Consider the following 21,875-nt stretch of genomic DNA (forward strand, 5'->3'; position numbering starts at 1 on the left):
TGCTGGAGATTGGATATTTTTCCTAAAACTATATGAGTTTTTGTCAGTAGTCTGTTTTCCTCCCACATCCTACAAAGGCTAAATGAACAGGAGAAATTAACTTTCAGGAAACAAAAGAATGGAAGTTCATTGGTATGTGTGAGAGATAAAATTTCAAGGCTAAAGCTAAGTAGGACCAGAAGGACTGGGATGGAAGTTCCTATTGCAAGCAGGCATAGATTTGAAGGGCTGAATGGTCTCTTTCAGGGTTGTAACAAGTAATCAAGAGAATAATTGAAGGAACTAGCAACGCTTTGAACATGAATGCACATTGCCTCAGAATTTAACACAAAATTCTGGAAAAAGCTGGAAAATTGTCAAAGCAAGGGATTCTGGAGATGCTGGGAATCCAGAGGAACGCACTCAAATGCTGGAGAATCTCAGCAGGTCAGACAGCATCTACGGAAATGAATAAAGAGTCAACATTTTGGAGCAAGATGCCAACTGCTTATTCCTTTCCACTGATGCTGCCTGAACCTGCTGAGTTCCTCCAGCATTTTGGACGTGTTTCTCTGGAAAAATAACTTCGGTTTTTAGTTAAGATTTATTTGTAATTTAGGCTACACCTTGGAGTTTTATACCCCAAATTCATTTCTGTCAAATTAATTGGAAGAAGTGTAAAATTTGGGTGGCAAAAAATTTGTCTCATTACAAATTCAGAAGTACTTAATGCTCAAAGTTCAAAGTAAATCCACTGTCAAAGTACATATATATCACCATATGTGATATCGACTGTACTTTGTATTGGTTTCAAATCACGTGGGTGATTTGTTAATTTTTTGTGTGTGAGCTGGGTCTAGGGGTTAGGTGCTACTGTCGCTGGTCTTTTCAGTGGGGTAGGGGAAATTTTGGGGTCTACAAGTTTTGTTTCTTTTCCTTTCTGTGCCGGGGGAGGGCAGGGTTGGGAGTTGATAGCTTTTCTTTCATCATCACCCGTCATAATGGCTAACTGGAGAATACAAATATCACAGTTGTATTGTACATATATAGTTTGACAATAAAATGAACTTGTTAACCTTTGAACTTGAGATTCATTTAAAGATATTGTATGTAGCCCGTAGAACTTCGCCATGGTTCACTGGCGCCATCTTGCCACAATGTTAAAGTTAAGAAATATCCTCGATGAATAGGAAAGCAGGACTCAACTAACACTCACATAAATAAACCATACAGTGATGTTGGATGGTAAAATAACTTTTTTTCCCTCATGAACCTTAGGATGTGAGTTCCACGAGTACTCTTTGTCTATCCTTACCTGCTCTCACTTACCTGAACTTCAAATGCTCGATTCAGCTGTGTGATTGTAACTTTAATTGCACAGTAGTTTAACTTCCCCGTGCTTGTTTCTATTTTTTGATTATTACCTCTATACATGTAATTATTCAGTGCATTTTGAAGTGGTTAAAGTCACCACTATCACATTATTTGAATAGGGACTACCTTCAATCTATCTGGTCCATGTGGAACTGTTTGCCTGCACCCACTGACCTGTACCAGGAACATACTCTCCATACAGACCCGTACCACATATTATTAGGATTATTGTGGAATGTAGAAAGGATATTTTGTCTCTCATAAAATGGAAGCAACTGAACAACTTGAATAGGTGAAGGTAAACTCCTTGTGCTTGAGACAATATATTCAGGACCTCTATAAAACTCTGATTAGGCTACATTCAGAGTATGCAGTTCTGATTGCCCACTATAGGAAGGATTTTGAAGCTTTGGACAAGGTGCAGAAGAGGATGCTGCCTGGTTTAGGGGGCTTGTGCTGTCATGAGAGGCCGGATAAACTTGCATTGCTTTCTCCAGAGCGCCGGAAGCTGAGGGGAAATCTGATACAGGATTATAAGATTATGAGCAGCATATATAGATTAAACAGCTGTTTCCCAGGGTTGAAATCTCTAATACCAGAGGGCACACATTGAAGGTGAGAGGGTGTAGGTTCAAGGGGGATGTGAGGGGTAAGTTTGTTACTCAGAGAGTCGTAAGGGCCTGGAATGCACATCTGATGCGGTGATGGAGGCAGATACATTAGATCTTTTTAAGACACATTTGGATAGGCACATGGATGTAATGAAGATGGAAGCATATGGACATTGTGGAGGTAGGAGGGATTAGTGTTTGAATGTTTTTCATTGCTCCTTATCTGGTTTGGCACAGTATTGTGGGCTGAATGGCCTGCTCCTGGGCTTTACTGTTCAATACTCTATGTTCTAAGTGTCACTTTCATCATCTGCTGGCCATGACGAGTTTCAGCAAAAACTTTTCACAGCTGCTTTACTCTCCTCTGAGGCACCGCAGACTACAGTAATAAAGGCAATGAATTTCTACACTGCAGTTTGAAGTAATATGTCTTGGAATTGATGAACAAGCACTATTAAATTTTGTGATAGTTATTTTAAATGACTAAATAACAATCATAGCACATTCTGAATCATGTCTCCCATTCTCATGTTACACTTCATTTCACTTGAAAATCAAAGTCATGAAATATATTCCAACCATCAAGGAGATCTTCACTAAGGACTGCAGAATGGAGATCTCTTAGTAAAGTTGTTTCACTGCTGTCACCCTGAAAATCCAATGCAACACACACACATACACAAAATGCTGGAGGAGCTCAGCAGACCAGGCAGCATTTATGAAAAAGAGTAACGAGTTGACGTTTCGGGCCTAGACCCTTCCAAGGTGAAGAAATGGGAATTGAAAGCATGGACCAATGGAGGATAAAGTATTGGACAGGTCCATTGTAGGTGGAGGACAGAGACTCCCGGAGTTGTAACTGTGACCAGGATAGGGACATCAACTACCTCCTCATGGCAGAAAGCATGGAGTGTAGAACGCGGCGGGAGAAGCAGTCAATTGAATGTGATTAGCTAGGGTCCTCAGAGAACCCGAGTCAAGAAGCTTGATAAAGGATCTGGAAGCCAGGTGGCACAAGATGGTGGTGAAAACAAGTTCCCAGCAAGGTCAGGGAGAGACATAGCTGAAGAGACGGAGGGCAGCAGAGATCACAGAGGGGAAGCAGAGGGAGTATCGCTGAACTCCCATCGAAGGGAAGGTTTAAACTCCTACAGGGTAGACATCCCTTGAGTGTCGTTGGGAGTATGCAGTTTAAATGGTTTGGCATGGACTAGATAGGCCGAATGGCATGTTTCTGGGCTGTACTTCTCTATGACTCTATGACTCCTTGACTCTAGAAAACAGTCTGACAGAATAAATGTCACCAAAATGGAATTCAGCCAACTGGGAGACAAAAGAGAAAACAATGAAGTCAAAGAATATAATAAGAAGCATTGAAAGAAAGATAAGAAATACCTGAAATAACCATTGAAGCTAATAGCAAAGGATATCCTAGATTCAGTAAGGGGGAGCAAGTGGTGAAGCTGGATACGGGCTCTCTGTGGAAAAAGGATGTGGCATTGTTTCAGTGAAAAATAGGAATATAGGAAATTTAATGAAAAATATGAGAGCTAGGTGTGACAGGCTAGAGATACGTCTCTACCAAAGAAATTGTACAGTGCTCCTTCCCTCCACTCGCCTGTAGGGCTCCTTTGGGCAGGGTGTAGCACTTGAATAGATCCCCTGATGAGGGTCATCTGAAACCATGGGAGCAGGTGGTGGATGGTCGTATGAGCATGAGGTCGTATGAGTGGATATCACAACTCCTGGTTATGTGACCACTGATGCCATGCAGACAATCTCTGAAGAGTATTGATAATGGCTGGGGTCACCCGTCTTGTAAGGACACTGTCCAGAAGAAGGCAATGACAAACCATTTCTGCAGAAAAATTTGCCCAGAACAATCATGGTCATGATCAGCCATGTCATACGACGGCACAGAATGAAAGAATAAACTTAGATAGTGGAGGAATGGGGAAAATATGATTTTAAAAGGGAACACCATTCCTTATTGAGGGGTCAGATATAGGGAGGGTGAACAGCTATAATTTAAGCACCCTCTTTACCTGGGACATGCCCTCTTTTAGATATTGCTGTCAGGGGTGAGGTACACAATCTGAAGATCCAACAGGACCTGCTTCTTTCCGTCAGCCATCAGCTTTCTGAATGAAAACGAGCCCATGAATACTACGTTGTAATTCCTTTATTTTCACACGCTATTTTGTTGGTAATTTATAGTAACTTTATGAGTTTGCACTGTACTGCTGCCATAAAATAACAAATTTCACATTGTATAAATCAGTGATAATAAATCTGATTCTAATCATGATTCCGAATCTGCAGCAGAAGGAAATTATAAGGAAAAGCTGAAAACTAATTCTAATGTAACAGAAAAAAAACAACTAATAATGGGGAAAACTTGTGGGATTTATGACAAAAATCTCTATGGTCTTAAATGCAGGAGATACTGCAGAAGCAGGACATCCAGAGTAACACATACAGACTGATGGAGGAACTCAGAGGTCAGGGAATGATCTCGGGATAATGGTGCATAGTTCCCTGAAGGTGGAATCTCATGTGGATCGGGTGATGAAGAAAACTTTTGGTATGCTGGCCTTTATAAATCAGAGCATTGAGTATAGGAATTGGGATGTAATGTTAAAATTGTACAAGGCATTGGTAAGGCCAAATTTGGAGTTCTGGTCACTGAACTATAGGAAAAATGTCAACGAGATAGAGAGAGTACAGAGAAGATTTACTAGAATGTTACCCGGGTTTCAGCACCTAAGTTACAGGGAAAGTTTGAACAAGTTAGGTCATTATTCTTTGGAGCGTAGAAAGTTGAGGGGGGACTATTTAAAATTATGAGGGGAATAGATAGGGTTGATGTGAATAGGCTTTTTCCATTGAGAGTAGGGGAAATTCAACCAAGAAGACATGAGTTGAGAGTTAGGGGGCAAAAGTTTAGGGGTAACACGAGAGGGATTTTCTTACTCAGAGAGTGGTAGCTGTGTGGAACGAGCTTCCAGTAGAAGTGGTCGAGGCAGGTTCGGTATTATCATTTAAAGTAAAATTGGATAGGTATATGGACAGGAAAGGAATGGAGGGTTATTGGCTGAGTGTGGGTCAGTGGAACAAGGTGAGAGTAAGCGTTCAGCATGGACTAGAAGGACTGAGATGGCCTGTTTCCTTGCTGTAATTGTTATATGGTTATATGGTCAGGAAGCATCAATGGAGAAGAAATGAACAGTTGGTGTTTTGGGCTGAGTCCTGATGGAGGGTTTCGGCTTAAAACGTTGACTATTTATTTCTGACCTGCTGAGATCCTCTTGCATTTTGTGTGTGCACCTAATGATCTTAGTTCTTCTTCCTAATTGTGGTTCCTACGAGGGGTGATTGATAAGTTCGTGGCTTAAGGGAGAAGGAGTCAATTTTAGAAAACCTAGCACATAGATTTTTTGATTTTTCAACATTGTCCCCTCCTACATGTACATGTTTGGTCCAGTGGTCATGGAGCATACAGATCCCTTCTTTGTAGAAGGTGTCCACAGCAGCGGTGATTGATAAGTTCATGCCCTTAGGTAGAAGGAGATGAGTTATTAACTTCAAAATTTCTGCATTTTCACTCAAAGAGTTGAACTGCACGTGCATGTAACAAGAGCTTCTTGGACCTCCAGGTGGTCCACAGCAGGGGTGATTGATAACTTTGTGGCCTAAGGTAGAAGGAGATGAGTTATACAGCTCTCGTTGCATGCTCGTGCAGTTTAACTCTTTGAGTGAAAATGCAGAAAGTTTGAAGTTAATAACTCATCTCCTACCTTAGGCCACAAACTTATCAATCACCCCATGGAGAATCACCCTTCTGGAGGTCCAAGACGCCAACTTCTACAAAGAAGGGATCTGTATGCTCCACGACCACTGGACTAAGTGTGTAAATGTAGGAAAATTAAATGTGCTAGGTTTTCTAAAATTGACTCCTTCTACCTTAGGACACAAACTTATCAATCACCCCTCGTATTTTGAATTGGCAGTGAAGCGATTGTACTTTTCAGTCCTAGTGCTGTGATATTGTTTGTTCCTGATGTCACTTGCTGTCAAATGTCAGTTTTGTGGTGTCTGATGTCGAGCATCACTGGTATCCCCAAAAGGATACATCCCCTACATCGTACTGCAGAATCTCTCAAGACATCAAGCCAGGAAATAAATAAGTTCAGCAGCATTCTTAAACATTATTTATTGAGACACAGTGTGGAGTAGACCCTTCCAGCCTTCAAGCCACGACGTTCAACAATCCCCCAATTTAACCCCAGCCTAATCAAGGGATAATTTACAACGACCAATTGAACTACCAACCTGTATGTCTTTGGACTGTGGGAGGAAACTGGAGCATTCAGAGGAACCCCCCGCAGTCACAGGGAGAACGTACAAACTCCTTACAGGCAGTGATGGCTATTTTGTGCCGAAAAGCAAACCAAAAACACCCACACACTAAACCCTCCTATTTATACCATGTTCTTATCCCTCCTTCTTCCATACGTCCATGTGCCTATCCAAACATCTCCTAAAAACCTCGAATGTACTTGCCTCTACTGCACATTCAAGCATCCATGACATTCTGAGTGAATAACTTAACCCTCGCATCCTCTCCGACATCTACATCATTTATTATTATATTGAAATTTTGCCTCTACTGTGCCTATTGTCTTGTGTATTATTTATTTAATTGTTGATTGATTATTGTATAGTACTGCCCTGCACTTTTTTGTGCACTTTGCATAGTCCTGTGTCTGCAGTCTAGTTTTGATTTTGTGCTGTTTTTACATAGTCTAGTGTAGCCTTGAGTTGTCTCACATAGTCTGGTGTAGTTTTTGTGTTGTTTCATGTAACACCAGGGTCCTGGGGGAACGTTGTTTCATTTTTAGTGTGTACTGTACCAGCACTTTATGGTCGAAATGACAATAAAAAGTGACTTGACTTGACTTGAACGTATCCCCTTTCACCTTCAATGCATACTCTCTGGCATAATCTTCAGAAGTTAATGACAATTTTAAATGCTTATGTTTTAACGGTAAATAACCTAAGCATTTTTCTCTTTATTGCATGATGTGCAGGTATTTCTTTAAAGTGAATTATTATGGTGTTATTGTTATGAGTAATTTTATATTTCTTCATATTATTAATTCAAAAGTTCATGATTAATAACAACTTCCTTCTTAATATTATGTTCCAGCCTGTATTTCATGTTCTGGAGAAACGCTAGCTTAGTGGTCAGCACAATGCTTTACAGTGCCAGCAACCCCCGTTCTGTCTGTAAGGAGTTTTTACATTCTCTCTGTGGCCATGTGGCTTTCCTCCTTCGGTCGGAACAAAGATGTACCATTTGGTACGTTAACTCGTCAACTCATCAGTATAAATTATCCCGTGATTAGGCTCGAATTAAATGGGTGGGGTGGGGGTTGCAGGGCAAAGTGGCTCAAAGGGCTGGAAGGGCCTATTTCACTTTTTTTAAAAACCTCGTGGGCTGAAGTGTCTGCTTCTGTGCTGAATAGTTCTATGTTCTGTCTTAAATATTATGAAAATAATCTGAATATTATGCTAGAATAAGAGGAGGAGAAACTTCTAAATCCTGCGTGTAATTGTCTTTGTTTCTACACCACTGGTTGTTCAGGATTTTCCCATTATATCAGTGAGCGCTGGGTCCACAGCCAAAACTTTTCAGCCACAAGCTCTGGATCAATAAATAAATAAATGAATGAGGAAATAGTGATTCATAATGTTCAGAGAAATGTGCCTGACACTTTTCAGTCTCAGTGGCATGGTATTGTTCTTTCCTGATGTCACTTGCTGTTAAGTGTCACTTTTGAGATGTCTGTGGTGTAGAGCATCACTAGTATCCCCAAATGGGCTGAGCTCCATTTCATGCTGTAGAATTCTCTTCAAGCTTTGGAAAAGTGCCTGCAAAATGATCAATACAACCCTAAAACCTCAACAACAAAGGGAAAATATAACCATCAGAAGGCACTCAGTTTAACATCAGTTCTATTAATGGTGCTCAGATTTCACAGGAAGAATAAAGCGATTGAGGACTTAGAGAAAAAAATGAGTTTATCAAAAGATTTGTGAAAGATGTTCAGTTCAAGTATGATCCATAAGTACAAAGAAACTGGCACCACTTATAGAAGATGCGAGAACAGGAACAGTTCTGGTCTCCCCACTACAGGAAGGATATTAAGACTTTGATGTGCAGAAGAGGTATACTTGGATGCTGCCTGGTTTACAGGGCATGTGCTGAACATTGTGGGCTGAATGAGCTGTTCCAGTGATGTACTCTTCTATGTTTTATGTTCTTCTATCATTTGAAGATTATTATTGTGCCATTTAAGAATGAATCAGGATACAATTATTTGTACTAAAATAAGTAAAATTTCAACTTTCTCCCCTTAAAGCTCGGAATACAAGGTTTGATTAAAACAGTAAAGGAGGATGAGACAAGACTTGTTAAAGGTATGGTGGTGGTGTTGGTTATTCGTCATGTCCAATGATGACAGGAAATCTGTGCGGGACAGTTTTTAAGTGGCAAAGCCATTACAGTGGGGCAGTTCCACTCACTTGCCCTCAGAAGTCGGGGTCCTGTGGTATGAACAAGCGTCACAAACTGAGGTCTCTCGTCGGCTGCAGTGGATGACCATGACGTCTTCTGCTCCTGGTTATGCCCTTCGCTCTTTACAGTGTGTTGCAGTACTGCCTCCCTAGCTGTTGAGCCTCACTGTAGATCTCATCCACCCTGCCTGACGGTACTGACTTCACGTGCCAGGACACGCATGTCTTAACTCAGCAGTGCATGAAGCCTGCCAGCTACCCTCACCTGGTTTAGCCCAGGTGTTCAACTGGTGTATTGGGCTGTGGCTGGTGTCACATGCAAACAGCTACATGGAGCCACAGGTGAGAGCTCAGTATTCAGTGGGGACCAAAGGTGAGTGAGCTGCTCCAGAACTGGCAGGACAAGCCCCTTCATCAGAGGTGCTACCCCTCTCAGTGTGGCCCACAAGGTTTCACTCTGTTAAAAGTATATAAAGCAATAAGAGGTAGAGATAGTGTGGACAGCCAGAGACATTCCCCAGTATTGCATACATAATACAAAAACAAATATTTTTACAGTGATTGCAGGAAAATATAGGGTAGATTTTTACAGAGATGCTGGGTGCATAGAACAAATTAGCAGGGAAGGTACTAGAGACAAATACATTAGACACATCTAGGAGCCTCTTAAGCATATGGATAAAAAAATAAATGGAAAGCAGTGTGGGAGAGAAGGTTCCATTGATCTTGGAGTATGTTAAAACGTCAACACAATATTGTGGGCTGAAAGGCCTATACTGTGCCCTAATGTTCTATGGTTTGTAATTTAAGTTGCAATTTAAATCAACTTTGATTAAATAAAAATGCAAATCAGATAAAAGGAGTGAATTGCATTCTGCTGCTCTTATTTTAATAAAATCATCTGAAGAATTTTTCACTGGACAATTCAATGGGCAAGTTATTTGATGTGGTCTGTTTTTACTAACCTTTGGTGCCAATTTTCTTCCCAAACCAAAGAGTGACTCAAACTCAAACATATCATTGCTTTGGTATTTAATTCAACTTTTCTGTCCACTTAAGATCAGATGTGAATTGATCTTCACAACTTTAACTCTGTGGTTAATGAAAGCATCACAAAGTTTGTTTGACTTTTATCCAAAGTAGAACTCTATTATTTATTATATCAATAATAATGGTGTGTGGCAGCCATTCTGGGCACATTAAATTAACAATTTGATTTGAGTTCCCTGACAACCACATTTACCTCAAACCAGTATCTATTTCATACAAAACATCTGTATGGTGTTTAGAAACAGGCCACAGCACAGTATTATAAAATTCCTTTATCCACCATTTTAAGAGGAGTGCTCTGCAGAAAATATGGGGAGAGCTAATGTAAGAGGAATGCTCTATGAACACTCCCATCCATAGCAATGGAAAAGCTCTGATTATCGAGATTCAGGATTTCTTCCTATCATTTCCAGTATACCAGAGTAATAGAATGAAATATTTGTTACTTGAACTTCAAAGTAAATTTATTATCAAAGTACATACCACAATTTTGGTCTCTGAGGCCGATGTGAGAACATCCTTCAGGAAGGTATTACTTACTGCCTGTTATGCCGTTGGTCTTTACGGAAGCAATGAAGGTCCTTCTTCTCTGGTGGTGTTCAGATCTCCCTCATATCAGTAGCTTCCTCTTGGTTTTCATTACTACCACTCATGCAAGTCCAGGGTGGAGACTCAGGAATCCTCATTGATGTCTCCATTACAATTTTGTTTGACCAGCCGGAGTTGTTAGCCCCAAGTTGAACTCCCAAACCTGGAGGACCAATGGACCACTCTTAGTCTGGCCTCTACCCTTTGACCTGTTTAGCGTGGGTGACACAACTAGGAGCCAAAGCACAAAGCCCTGACTCCAGCCAACATGGCTCTCCCAGTTATTGAGACCTGCAAGTCTCCAAACCCCACGGCAAGGTTGTGGTCCTCTAGGAGGAGGGTGAACCCACAGAAATCATTTGGCCCAGATAGGACATGCTAGGCACAGGAGTGCAGGACAAAAGCCAACTCTGACAGGAAGCAATAGAGCAGTGATGGTGGGCTTGTGGAGTGGAAGGTTACTGGGCAAAGTGGTTGATCAGCCTTACTGCTCGGGGAAGTAACTACTTTTAAGTCTGGTGGTCCTCACATAGACATTGTTGGGAGTAGGACAAACAATCTTTGAGCAGGATGGGAGGACTCCTTTGGCATGTTACTGGCCTTTTTACTGCACCTTTATATATATACACACACAGTATATCACTGATCACTGACATGTTGTGTTGTAAAATTTTTCATTTTGTGTTAGTGGTACAGTAAGGTAAAAAAAAATGACTTAAAGTTATAACCAATGCCTGTGAAGGGTCCTAAACATCAGATGGACTAACAAACTAATCAATCAGGAATCCATCGAGGTAAAAAAAATACACCAACAGAAATGGAGGCAGATTGGCCCACACCATGAGGAAGCTATCCAACAACCTCAGCAGGCAGGCATTAAAGTGGAGTTCCCAAAGAAATAGGAAAAAGGGATGTCTAAGGGATGAGGGAGAGACATCGAGACTAAAATTAGACAATGGGGCAATAATGGTACATCCTCGAGAAACTGGCTCAGAACAGAGGACGAAGGATATGGGAGAGCATCAATGGCCTCTGCTCCACTGGGAGTTTAGGGCCAAACAGCAATAACAACACGATAAATTCATGGTCAGATTTTGTTCATGGGTTCCCAGACTATTTAGAAATATGACGGCAGAGGCTGTTCATAAAATATTAAGTGCGGGATTTAGGGGTCCTGTATTTCAACCCCAATGGTAGTAATGAGAAGAAGGCATATCCCTGCATCATAATGGTCTATATGAACGATGCCGCCTTCTTGAGGCATTGTCAATTGAAGCTGTCTGCCTTTTGAAGATGAAGAAGTTTCTGCATAATTTGTGGTAGCTATACAATGAAAGAAATAAAAATTACTCTAAGTTACAATAAATGAAAATAAATAAATAGTGCAAAAGAAGAATGATGAGCTAATGTTCATGGACCATTCAGAAATCTAATGGCAGAGAGCAAGAAGCTGCTCTTAAGACATTAAGTATGGGTCTTCAGGCTCCTGTACTTCCTCGCCGATGGTAGTAATGAGAAGAGGGCATGTACTGGATGGTGAGGGTTCTTCATGAGAGATGGCACCTTCTTGAGAAGATGTCCTCACTCTTGATGGGCCAATCATAGACCAGTGAGCGGAGTTCAGAGGTGAGGTGGGAAGAGAAGCAAAGAAACCAGGCAGACATGAAGGAGAAGAAAATAGCTGACAGCTGAGGGAAAAACAGCAAGCGAACGAGGAGAGGAAAGAAAAAGCACATATGGCAGGTGAAGAAAGAAGAACACAAGAAAGGAACAAGTTTAGACCACACAGCCCTTAAAGTTTGCTTCACATTTCAAACTGATTATGACAAATCTTCAGACTGTTCCTCATTGACTTCAGCTCTGCTTTCAATAGCTTAGTGTTTGGCATAACACTTTTCAGTACCAGCGACTCAGGTTCAATTCTCACTGCTGTCTGCAAGAAGTTTGTACATTCTCCCATGACTGTGTGGATTTCTACCCACAATCTAATGAGGTACTAATTAGTAGGTTAATTTCTCATTGTAAATTGTTCCATGATTAGGCCAGGGTGAAATCGGGGGTTGGCTCAAAGGGCCAGAAGGGCCTAAAATAAATAAATAAGTAAACAAACAATCATTCCCTTGAAAATGGTTGGTATTCTGCCATATTGAATCTGAACACCTCCCTCTGTAGCTGGATCTTGCACTTCCTGACAAATACACCACAGGTAGTCCATATTGTCAGCATCAGCTGAGCTCGGGCACTCTTGAGGGCTGCACGGTTGGACTACTACTGTTCACATTGTTAATGCACGACTGTACTGCCGAACCACATCAGTACAGTAGCAGTTGGCCTCATTGCCAACAATGATGAAACGGCATATAGGGAGGAGGTAGAGCAGCTCATGGGCTGGTACAAACACAACAACTTGACTGTCAATCTGTACATGACTAAAAAGGTGCTTATAGAAGGCTGACCACTCTCTGCTGCACTCCAATAAACCAGGGTAGGACTTATACAGTGAGTGGTAGGGCATTGAGGAGTGACGTAGTACAAAGGTATCTGGCAGTACTTGTTCCATAGGTATATAGGGTTGTAAAGGAAGCTTTTAAGCACATTAGCCTTCATAATTCTGATTACTGAGTATAGGAGCTGGAAAGTCTTGTTAAAGTTGTATAAATCATTGTCGGGCCAGATGTGGAGCATTATATAGAGCTTCGGTCACCTACATACTGGAATTTTATCAATATGATTGAAAGCATACAAAGAAAATTTGCATGGATGTTGCCAGGAATTTGAGGGCCTGAGTTGTAGGGAAAGGTTGAATAAGCTAGGACTTTATTCCATGGAGCATGGAAAATGAGGGGAGATTCGACAGAGGTATACAAAATTATCAAGGGTATAGAGGGAGTAAATGCAATCAGGCTTTTTCCACTAGATGAGACTAGAACTACAGGTCAGAGGATAAGGCTGAAAGATGAAATATTTAAGGTGAACCTGAGGAAATTTCTTCACTCAGAGAGTGATGCAAGTGTAGAATGAGCTACCAGTAGAAATGTTTTGACAGCAACATTTTAAGAAGTTTGGATAAGTAATGTGTTGGAGAGATATGGAGGGTTACACACCAGGCATGGGTCAATGGCTCTGGACAGAATAATAGTTTGGCATGGACTATAATGCGCAATGACTTGATGGCAGCTTTCATTAAAGGATGCTTATTGGTTGTTCTAACCCTGTTATTTACCTGAATAAGTTGCAATAACAAAGAATCTGTATCATTGAATAATGAAAACTCATATGACTGCGGTCTAACTTATTTCCCTGAAGCAAAGCCTTCAATATCCGTATTCTAGATTCAAGGGAAAGACCATTTCAGTGTTCCTCCTCCTATCAAAACCTTATTAATCATATCATTAGGTGGTAGCATTCTGGAACTCACTTGCAAAAGAATGGTAGAGGCAAAGGCCGTCTATCTTTAAAAGTACATAATCTGTACTTGGAAAGTCACGACCCACAGTGCTAATGGCTTACTGCTGGAAGCAGATATGATAACGGCATACAAGAGGCTTTTAGTTAGACACATGAATATGCAAGAACTGCATGGACAGAAGAGATTTAATTTAATTCAGAATCGTGTTTGGCACAGACATCATAGGATTAAGGGCTGGCTTGCTCCTCTGCTGTACTCTAGCAGCAAGGCTGATCAACACCCCCACCCACTAACCCAGTCCTCCACAGCCCCAAACGTCACTGCTTTATCATTTCTTGTCAGTCACCTTTTGCACAGACGTTCCTGTGCCTAACGTTACCTAATGGACATAGGATCAATATACATATAAAAGCTGTCTTACGTATTTATATTTTTCATGTTTTTTTCTTGTTATTGTGTTCTTTTTCCTATTGTGTTTTTTTATGCTTCATCAGATCTGGAGTAACAAGTGTTTTGGTCTCCTTTACACTTGGGTACTGGACATGACCTTAAGCAATCTTGAATCTTCTGTATTCTAGGCTCTATGTAATTATCAGTGGGGAGAATGGTGTTTATTGTCATTGTGGCAAGTGCCTCCCCAGCTTCAGCCAAGGGTGAAATTGTGCAATCCGTTAGGAATATCCTAAAGTTACTGATTTCACCAAATGTGTTGTATTAGTATCTGATTCAGCACTTAAGCAGTATTAAGCTTCTGTGTTTGACTGGTAGATATGAATGAAGTTACTTATTTATTTATTGAGATACAATGCAAAACAGACTCCTCCAGACCTTCGAGCCAGCAATCCCCAATTTATCCCTATCCTAATCATGGGACACTTTAAAATAACCAGCTAAGCTACCAACTGTTAAGTCTTTGGATTGTGGGAGGAAAGCAGAATGCCTGGAGGAAACCCAAGTTGTCACAGGGTGAATGTACAAGGTCCTTACAGGCAGTGGCGAGCGTAAACTCACAGGAATTTCCCTTCCTTCCAGAAAGACATGGGAAACAGAAATGACTAAGCATTACACACAAAATTCTGGTGGAACGCAGCAAGCCAGGGAGCATCTATAGGAAGAAGCACAATTGACGTTTCAGGCCTGGCCCGTTGCGTTCCACCAGCATTTTGTGTGTGTTACTTGAATTTGCAGCATCTGCAGATTTCTTCATGTTTGACTTAAGCATTAAGCTTCTTGCTTCTGCAAATTAAAACCCAAAATCAAGGTGCTGAAGGGACACTTGAGAGCAGATCTACACAGACAGCATGTCAGAGGAGCTCAGCAGATTCTGATGAAGGGACTCAGCCCGAAACGACAACTCTATTCCTCTCCATAGATGCTGCCTAACTTGCTGAGCTGCTCCAACATTGTATATGAGTTACTTTGGATTTCCAGCCACTGCAGAATCTCTTGTATTTATAAAAATGCAAGTGCTTCATTTTCCAGGTATATGATCTGCACCCAAGTTATTTATTCCTCCCAAAAAAGTGGAAAAAAATGAAACACGTACTGAAGTTGTTGTTCGATATTAATATTCAGATATGTTTGTACTCTTACATGAAGTTCCTTTGACCACTATTTGAATGAACATGATAAGCTGTTTAACATAAGTATGCTCATCTGCTAATAATACTGTGCTCAATTTCAGGGGGGAGAATAATAGATCCTTGAGAATATGTGTTTCCTCAAAGCGTTGATAAAATGTTTGCGAGAGACAAAGTCCGTTGCTTTTTTAATTTGCCACCGAAATCTCTGAAATGAGATTACAACCTTGATACTATCCTTCAGTTTAGCATTTTAGCAGATTCTGCTATGGCATAACCCATGGTAAATCAGATAATGCACTATGCTGTACAGTACAGGCGACCTGGGTTTAATTCCCTCTGCTGCCTGTAAGGAGCTTATACTGTATGTTCTCCTCATGACTGCATGGGTTTCTTCCGAGTGTTCCAGTTTACTCTCACAGTTCAAAGATTATGGGAGATTAATTGGTCATTGTATATTGGCCCATGATTAGGCTAGGATTATATCAGGAGGTTGCTGGGCAGCCCAGTTGGAAGGGCCTATTCTGCACTGTACCTCAATAATTAAATAAATAAATAAATAAATAAAGTGACGAGTGAAGGTTCTTCAATGCCATGATATTAAAATTCTGCCTCTATACCTTTATCTCCTCATAGTTTTTTTCAGCCCTATAATTCTCTTATTTCAGTGAGGCCCTCCAGTTGTGGTCTATGGCATGTTGGTCTCAAGATGCTACTCTTGAGGTCTTGAACTCTTAGAGACGTAAGAGACTGCAGTTTCTGGAATCTGGAGCAACAACCAAAATGCTTGGGAGAATCAATGGTCAGGCAACATCTGTAAGGGGGAAATGGATAGTCAATACTTCAGGGCAAAGAGTCATAGATGAGTACAGCTCAGAAACAGGCCCTTTGGTGCATCCAGTCCATGCCAAACCATTTAAACTGCTTATGCCCATTGACCTACACTGGGACTACGGCCTGCCTTAGCCCTACCATCCATGCACCTATCCAAACTTCTCTTAAACATTTGCATGCACCACTTGCACCGGCAGATCATTTCACACTCCCATGACTCTCCAAGTGGCGTAGTTTCCCTTGTGGTTCCCCTTAATCTTCTCATCTTTCACCCTTAACCCACAGCCTCTAGTTGAGGTCCCACCCAACCTCAGTTGAAAAAGTCTGTTTGCATTTACCCTATCTACACCCCCAAAACTGGGTATACCTCTATCAAATCTCCTCTCAATCCATGTTTCAACGAATAAAGTCCAATCCAATTCAATCTTTCCATATAACTCAGGTCCTCCAGACCCAACAACAACCTTGTAAGTTTTCTCCAGACTCTTTCAGCCTTATTTACATCTTTCTTGTAGGTAGGTTGAGACCCTTCAACTGGAATCCCTGATTACGCCTCCCTCCATCCTTTAACTCCCCTCTTTCTCTGATTTTATATACCTCAGTGCCAATCTCTTATCTGTTAATGAATATAAAGTTGAACTGCAGAAAACATTGTGCAAGTTTGCTACTTTGACAGAATTAGTCGACAAAATTTGGATCGGGTCGGAGAACTCACAGTATTATGTGCAACTTCTGTCTTAACTTTAAGTGAAGGGCAGTTGAGTGATGAATGCCGTAAAGATGCTGTCCATGGTTGACCATCCCGTTAACACCCTGGCCAATGATGAAATGAAATGATTCTGTATGTGCGATCTTAGAAACACAGAAACATAGAAAATCTACAGCACATTACAGGTCTTTTGGCCCACAATGCAGCCTACTCTAGGAGCTACCTAGAATTACCCTACCACATAGCCCTCTATTTTTCTAAGCTCCATGTACCTATCTAAGAGTCTCTTAAAAGACCATGTTGTATCTGCCTCCACCACCGTCACTGGCTGTGCATTCCATGCACACACCACTCTGTGTGAAAAACTTACCTCTGACATCCCCCCCCACTTCCAAGCACCTTAAAATTATGCCACCTTGTGTTAACCATTTCAGCCCTGGAAAAAAGCCTCTGGCTATCCACATGTTCAATGCCCCTCATTATCTTATACACCACTATCAGGTCACTTCTTATGCTCCAAAGGCCAAGCTCATTCAACCTGTTCTCATGAGACATGCTCTCCAATCCAGACAACTTCCCCGTTAAATCTCCTCTGCGCTCTCTCTATAGTAAGTATCTATATCCTTCTTGTAATGAGGTGACCAGAACTGAATACAGTACTTCCATTAGGGCCTAACTAAGGTCTAACTAATGATAACATTACCTCACAGCTTTTGAACTCAATCCCATGGTTGATGAAGGCCAACACACCATAGGCCTTCTTAACAACACTATCAACCTGAACAGCAGCTTTGAGTGTCCTCTGGACACAAGGCCCCAAGGGCTCGCTGATCCTCCACACTGCCAAGAGTCTTACCGCTAATATTATATTCTGTCTTGAATTTTGGCCAACTGAAATGAACCACTTCACACTTATCTGGGTTGAACTCCACCTGCCACTTCTCAGCCCAGTTCTGCATTCAGGTTTACCACAGAATTTCTTTTCATTTCAATCTAATTATGTGATAATACAAGCTACCATCAAACAACGTAACTGGCCATTTCAAGTATGAACTGTCACCCCAATAGGCCAGAAGTTCCCAACCTGAGATCCATAGACACCTTGCTTAATGGTATTGGTCCATGGCATAAAAAAGATTGGGAACCCCTGCAAAAGACATTAATTGTTGTTAGAGATGTTAAAAGGACGATGTTTTCAGTGAAAGATTTATTACATTTTTTTTGCTTTTACTCACTTTATTTTTCTTTCTGAAGTTCAAAGCTTGAAGTAAATTCTATTATCAAAGAACATATATGTCATGATATACAACCCTGAGATTTGTTTTCGTGTGGGCATTCTCAACAAATCTATAGAATAATAATTATAACAGAATCAATGAAAGACCACCTAACTAGGACAATCAAGCAGTGTGCAGAAGCAGCAAGTAGTGTAAATACAAAAACAAGAAACAATAATAATAAATAAATAATAAACATTGAGAACATCAGATGAAGAGTCCTTGAAAGTGAGCCGCACATTTCAATGATGGGGCAAGTGAAATTGAGTGAAGTTATCCCCTTTGGTTCAAGAGCCTGATGGTTGAGGGGTAGTGACTGTTCCTAATCCTAGTGGCGTGAATCCTGAGGCTCAGGTACCTATTGGAGGTAATTGAGGCATCAGTGAGAATTACCCCGGGTGGTGGGGGGGGGGGGGGGGTCCCTGATGAAGGATGCTGCTCTCCCGCAACAGAGTTTCATGTAGATGTGCTTAATGGTGAGGAGGGATTTTCCCTTGATGGACTGGGCTGTATCCTCTATTTTTTGCAGGATTTTCCATTCAAGGACATTACTGATCCATACCTGACTGTGATGCAACCAGTCAATATACACTCCACTACACATCTATAGAAGTTTCTTTAAGTTTTAGATGTCATGCTAAATCTTTCCAAACTTCTGAGCAAGAAAATACACTACTGTGCTATCTTCATAATTGCTGGGCCCAGGATAGGACCTCCAAAATAATATCACCAAGGAACTTGAAGTTGCTAACCATATTCACCTCTGATCTTCCCATAAGGATTGCTCATGAATCTGATTTGACATTGAATTACATCACTAACTTGCACATCCTTCTTTTGTTAATTTCACAATCCTTGAAACGCATTGTTTAAAGAAATACATTATTTCTTGACCTGGTAAAATGATGTCAGTTGTGGTAACATCACTGCAAAATCACTCACTAGAAATTTCAGCAAAACCTGTCGAGGAAACATAAAAGCAATCTAACCTATTAAAGCAGATACCAGAGCAAATTTATCAATCAATATTTTATGCATATACTCTGTCATTTTTTGTTTTGATCCACATTAAATAATTGAATCACTAATGTTCCTGCATAGTAGTCTTCAGTTGTTGGGCTGGGCGTGATACAATTATTATATATTCTGTACCATGTTAAATATCATGATGGCACACAGAAAATGCGATCCACTACTTCAGGAACAATGAAATCTGGGCATTGGCCTTTGGGCTCAATTTCATTGTAAACCTGATTTATCTGCATTCTGGCTCACACACAGCCATAAACTAAGCAAATGTGAGAAGAGATAATGAGATACTATTGGAGGTAATGGGTTCAAAAACGCATTATACTATATTACAGTGCAACTTTCAAAAAGCTTGTTGTAGTACATTGCTGTCCTCCCGTGGGAGATATTAATAATTAAAGGACAGTAATAGTACCTGCTACACCTCCCCATTGGATTCTTGCAGCTACCCAAGATGCAGTGAGCCATTAATGGCCATTTATTTTATGCCGAGTAATGATAATCTCAGAGGATGGTGCAGGCACAAGCAATATGATTTTGTGGGGTTTGTCATCTAAATGCCGCAATCAAGAGAATTAATATTTTCCTAAGTAATTTGCCCTTTAAGCCCAACACAGATCAGAAGCCTAATGACCTAATGACCCATGAGATTTCTGTATTTACATTACGGAAACTATTAACTCTTTCAGGGCCATGGATTTGAATAATTCCTATTATTTTCAATAGAAAAATACATGCATTTTTGATAGCTCTGTGAAAGGGAATTTTAAAACAATGCTGGTGGGACACAGGCCAGGGCCTGATCAACACTGGCTGGGTCGCCTGGTCGAGACTGTCTGATGTTGAAAGACTCAAACACCTGATAACCCCAGGTTACCATAAGACATAGCAGCAGAATTAGGCCAGTTGGCCCATCCAATCCACTCTGCCAATTCATCATGGCTGATCCAATTTTCCTCTTGGCCCCAATCTCCTGCCTTCTCCTCGTATCCACTCATGCCCTGATTGTCATCAATTGTCATCGATCATCAATCACTAATGATGTGCTCCAGTGCATCCTAAGGTGGGGCCGAATGGTAATGTAGTTGTTAGCACAACGCTTTACAGTACCAGTGACCTAAGTTCAAATCCCACCACTGCCTGTAGGGAGTTCTTACGTTCTCCCTGTGACCACGTGGGTTTCCTCTGGGTGCTCTGCTTTCCTCCTACAGTCCAAAGATGTATCAGCTGGTAGGTTAATTGGGCATTATAACTTGTCCCGTGATTAGGATTAAATCAGAGGATTGTTGGGCAGTGAGCCTCAAAGGGAACTCCCTGCTCTCTCTCAATGAATGAATAAAATATTTCTCAGCATTTAATAAGGTTCAGGTTTCTCCAACCAAAGTCTGCTTCATCCCACATTACACATACAAGTGTGAAGGTATTTTTCATTGAGAGTTCAGTCAACCTAGACTACAGTGAGGATGTGTCATTGAGCCATTGAAAAGCACACCCCAGAAACAAACCCTTCAGTCCATCTAGACTCAGGCAGATCTACAACCCATTCCTGAAAGTTGTGATGGGTCCTTCAGTGTATTCCTTGTAGTGATAGTACTCTTCTAGTGCTAGGTAGACTGTTCTGTGACACCTATAGAGAAACAATGAAGGGCTAATAGATTAGTAAATGGTTTTGTTATTGTCACACGCTTGAACGTCATCCATACAGATAATTTAACTCATTACAACATTGCATTGTGATATAGAACAACGGAAAGCAATGTCAAAATGCAGAATAAAGTGTTATAGTTGCAGAGAAAATGCCGGGCAGTCACACAATGAGGTGCAAGTCCATAACGAGGTAGAATTCAAGCTTAACAGGACATTTTATTACACTAAGGAAACATTTAATAGTCGAAAAAGTGATATTAAAACTGTCCTGAGTTTGCTGGAACACGCAAAATGCTGGAGGAACTCAGCAGGTCAGACGGCATCTATGGAGGGGAACAAACAGTTGACATTTCAGGCCAAGATCAGGTGCAGTGGCATGGTAGCATAATGGTTAGCACAGCACTTTACAAATCTAGCAACCCGTATTCAATTCATAGAGTTATAGAGTCATAGAAAAGCATAGTATAAAAACAAGCCCCTCAGCCCACCTAGTCCATGCTTAAATCAATTAAGTGCACTACACCCATTGACCTGCACCAGGCCAATAGCCCTCCATACCCCTACCATCTATGTACCAAACCAAACTTTGCTTAAATGTAGAAATCAAACTCGCATGCACTACTTGGGCTGGCAGCTCATTCCAAACTCTCACGGGCCTCTGAGTGAAGAAGTTCCCCCTCATGTTCCCTTAATCATTTCACCTTTCATCCTTAACCTATGACCTCTAGTTCTAGTCCCACCCAATCTCAGTGGAAAAAGCTTGCTTACATTTACTCTTCATAAATTTGTATAACTCTATCAAATCTCCTCTCAATCTTCTACATTCTAAGGAATAAAGTCCAAACCTATTCATTGTTTTGTTAAAACTCAGGTCCCCTAGTATTGGCAAAATCCTTGTAAAATTTTCTCTATACACTTTCGATCTGATTTACATTTTCCCGTAAGTAGGTGAACAAAACTGCACACAATACTCCAAATTAGGCCTCACCATTGCCTGCAAGTTCCTGCTGTTGCCTGTAAGAAGATTGCACATTCTCCCCGTGATAGCATGAATTTCCTCTAGGTGATCTGGTTTCCTCCCACAGTCCAGAGACGGACCTGTTGGTAGGTTAATTGGTTATTGTAAAATGTCCCATGATTAGGCTAGGATTAAGTTGGGGGGATTCCTGACTGGTGTGGCTCGAAAGGCCAGAAGGGCCTAAATTGCAC

This window comes from Hypanus sabinus, chromosome 2 (genome assembly GCF_030144855.1).
Source record: "Hypanus sabinus isolate sHypSab1 chromosome 2, sHypSab1.hap1, whole genome shotgun sequence".
NCBI lineage: Eukaryota > Metazoa > Chordata > Chondrichthyes > Myliobatiformes > Dasyatidae > Hypanus > Hypanus sabinus.